The sequence below is a fragment of the Neophocaena asiaeorientalis genome, unplaced genomic scaffold (assembly GCF_003031525.2).
Source record: "Neophocaena asiaeorientalis asiaeorientalis breed wild unplaced genomic scaffold, Neophocaena_asiaeorientalis_V1.1 scaffold445, whole genome shotgun sequence".
Taxonomy (NCBI): Eukaryota; Metazoa; Chordata; class Mammalia; order Artiodactyla; family Phocoenidae; genus Neophocaena; species Neophocaena asiaeorientalis.
In genome coordinates, this window is record NW_020172783.1 from 215,099 (window position 1) to 219,375 (window position 4,277).

Sequence of the window (4,277 nt, forward strand, 5' to 3'; positions counted from 1 at the left end):
AAGATGGCTGTGAGCAGAAGGAGAACTTTCATCGTATTCAGAAGTTTTCTCAGAGTAATAGAAAGACCTATTTGCTAACACAAATTCAGAGGATCTAGTTGTAGTACAAATTATGTTATTAATGGCTCTTTGACCTTGGACCAGTTACTTAACAATCTTAGGGCATGAACCTATTTGGAGAACATTATTTTTTAGGTAGAATCAAATGTATTTTGCAATTTTGATGTTGCATCAATTCTTTTAAAAAATATATTCACATATTATTTAAGAATAATACTTCTCTGTACATGGTAATAAGTAGCTCCTGGAAAGAAATATGGCCTTGGTTTATACAGAGACTATTAGTGTGGGAATAAGCAGTTACTTAGTGATCTCAATAAGTTCAAAAGAACATTCCATATAATAATGACCATGAAATTAATTTAGGTGACAGATTATTTGCATTGTTTCCCAGGCACCCCCCCAAAATTTCATGCTGTTTGAAGGGATCTATTTTTGACATTTGGTAAAGGACATTTCCAAAGCATTTTGTTCTACTTTAATATCTATTGTAGGCTCCTTATCTTTTGATACACATTGTTATAGTATGTCAGTTATAATTGCTAATAAATGTTTGAGAAATCTTAGCTAAATTAAATATTTAACTAATGATCATATTATATAATAGAGAAGTAGACAATAAAACATAGAAACTTGCATTTTAAAATATTTTGTCATGAATACAATACACATGTATATAATATTTGACTTCAAACACGAATGGGCAGTTTTCCCTATAGGATGGTATCATTAGTTGTTAGTTCTCTTCTTTGTCATGGTGTAGATGCAGGCAACACTGGAGAACATAGGAGGGGTCTGAGAAAGGCAATCAGATTGGAAAGTGGGCTAGGCTAGGGGACTTTTCTTCACGTTGCCCTCATATTTATTCAGTTATTTATTCATAAAGTATTTCTTGATGACTGATTGTCAAACACTATTCTGGGTATTGGGTATAGATAGCAGTTGAGAAAGTCCCTGTTTTCATGGACCTTACTAAGCACACTGTTATAGGTCAATACGTTACAAAGATTATTTAATTAGTTTTACATTGAGGAAAATGCCAATTGCCCATATCATTATTATTATTTGAGGGTGGCTTTGAGGTGATTAATGGAGATTCTAAGAGGATTTCACCACCTCTTGATGTTTTCTAAATATCTATGAGACAGAAAAATAAAGTGTAAAAGAAAAAATATACTCAAGTTTTGAACTTTGTCTTTACTTTTTGTCATATTAATCAAAATTCAAAATGGGTTTTAAAAAATACCAGATGATGTTACTATTGTGACAAGACAGGAAGTTAAAATTCCAGTCAAGTTCAGAATTCTATAAGAAGATGGGCAGTATAGGTAACTAACAGTAAAAGTTTTACACACACACACACACACACACACACACACATACATTTCACAAACACACATACACACACATAGTATAACTTCTAAGTGCAAAACATTGTGCTAAGTGCTTGTCAGGGACATAATTTCTGCCCTCTGGCAGCTAGTAAGCAAAGACAGATACTTTTATGTAAGGCAAGTTGTGATAAATACTATACCTAGAAATTACAAAATACTGAGAACATATAGAATAAAACAGAGATAAATCAAGGAAATAGTTTTGGAGAGGGTAGAATTCAAGCTGAACATATACAATAGGGAGACTATAAACTGATTTCAAGGATTATTTAAAACCACCTTAAGCAATGAGGTAAATAAACCATATCACAGACTCTTCCAGACAATATCCTGTAGTCAGGACCTAGCATAATTGCTAACTACCACCTTTTATTTTTCTACTTCTCAAGCTGTGGTACCCATAGTAATATATTGCCATATGCTGGGGAATACATACTATGTCTCCGAATAAATTAGATGCATCTTCCTGGAGCATCAGTTTCATTCAAGGATTTATAGGAAAACCCAAGTAATTTTTATGTTAAAGTCAATATGATATATTATAGAATGGAATGTAAATATAGCAAATTTTAAATATAAAACAGGAGGCTACAAATAAATTGGCACCTGTTCATACTTCAGAGAATATCTGGTAGTGCATGTTCCCTTTATTTGCTGACTTAAACCCATAAAATTAAAACTGATGAGACTGAGACTCTTGTTTACAGTCTCAGTGTGCCACCAACACTCCAGCCCTGCAAAGATTTATTTATGGTCCTTCTAAAATATGCACTTACTATAGCTTGGTGGTGATTTTAAGAAAAATCAAATATGTATACCCCAAATGATTGTTTAATTACTTAAAGTTTACAAATTCAAGCAACCTTTACATGACAGTCTCAATAATTTTAATTTTGACAGTGTCTTGGATACATGTATATATCTCTATCTATCTAGATAATGTATATTATATAAAGGTATATAATTTATCTTGATATATTAAGATGAATGATACTTAAGATCTCTCTTACCTCAAACTTCCCAGTCAGTTCCTTCTCTTGGATGCTGTTATAAGAAATGGAAAGTGACTGGCCCTGGAATATCACAGCTATTTTATATACTCAGAAGTGAATGGAATGAAGAAGTCTGCGGTTTGAGGGCCTCTCCCTGGGATCAGTTATTTGTTGAATCATCAACTATCACAATGTGTTGAAATTGGGGAATAATTGACATTTACCGTTTCATTGAAACTTTGGCTGAGTGACTACCAAATACAAATATTTGTGGTTTCTTTTCAAATTTGTATGATTTGTGTATTCAAAGCTTGTCACTTCATGTAATGTTGCTCTGTGCTCTTATTTAACTTTTTTTATTTAACTTCTATGATTAAAAATTTATTTTCTCAACATCCTATTGGTATTGGTTATAATCTATTGGAAAGTTTTTTGGTAGTGTTGTAATTTTAAGAAAAGTAATATCTTAAAAATGCTAAGTATGGGTTTAAAACCTTTTGCATGATTCTACTTTCAGCTCTTTGATTTTATTAAGCAGGGTTGGAGTTTCATGGACCATATTTGGAAACATCAAAGCATCTTGGTTACCTTATGAAACACGATACTCTGTTTTTCAATTAAAGATGCACTTAACACAACAGAAGGTGTACAACCATCAAACAAAAGACTAAAAACTAGAGCCCTCAAAAAATTCAAGAATCACTTTAAATGTACATGCATAAAACTTAGGCTTTTTATCACATTTATTTAAGAGCCCTCAAAAATATTGCATACTTGCATTCAATTTCTATTTCAGCAGAGTTTTATATGAACCAAATTGTAGCATTGCATCAATGTCCCTTCTTTTCCTTTTATTCTTTCTAGAATTAGTTCTCAAGAGAATTCAGAAAAATAATAACAGCTAACATTTCTTGAGGACTTTAAGTGCTCAAGCACAAATCTAAGCACTTTGTATGTATTATAACATTTAATTATAACATTTAATCCTCAAAACAACCAACTGCAAAAGCAAAGTACTATTATCAACATCATCCCCATTTTACAGATAAAGAGACTGAGGAGTAATAACAGGTCTAAGATAACATAACTAGTACTCTGGCAGAGATGGTACTGAATACCAGCAATTTGGTTCTAAAACCCACACTTTTAACTAATGCTTTGTACTGTCACTGTAGCAGAAGGTTAGAAAAATCAGTGCAAAACCAGAGAAACATTAAACTTTCTTTGCCTATAATTGAACATTCAAACTCATCTCACTGATTCAAAGAAAACTGCTTTGGTTAGAAACCTAATTTATTAAAACTAGTATGTTGTTGGATATCATTTTTCATTTTAACCAAGCTGGGGTTAGAGTCAGTTTCCCCAGGACTAGGATAACAGGTTGTGTGTGTGCGCGTGTGTGTGTGCACATGCAAGTGTATGTATGTACTTGTATGCACGTGTGTATAACATACTATTCACTTCCTTATCTTACGACTGTGTTTCAATTTCTTACACCTATCTGAAATTGTTCTGACCAAAGCTGTCAGCTGCCTCTTAATTGTGGAAATAATAAATGCTTTTCTGACCTCACGTTATGGACATTTTTTTGGTATTTAATAGTGACGAATATTCCCTCTTAGAAAACTAGTTTTCTCTCCCTGGGTTTCTTAAAACCACTTCTCTTGTTCCTTTTCAGCTTTTTTGATAGCACCCTTAAGACTTTGCTGATTCTTTTTCCTCAGTTCATTGTATCTGACCACTTATTTATTTAGTCTACATGTGCTCTGCATAATGTAATTTACTTCTGACCCCCTGACCAATGTCTTTAGCTTGAAGTCTTAATCTAAGA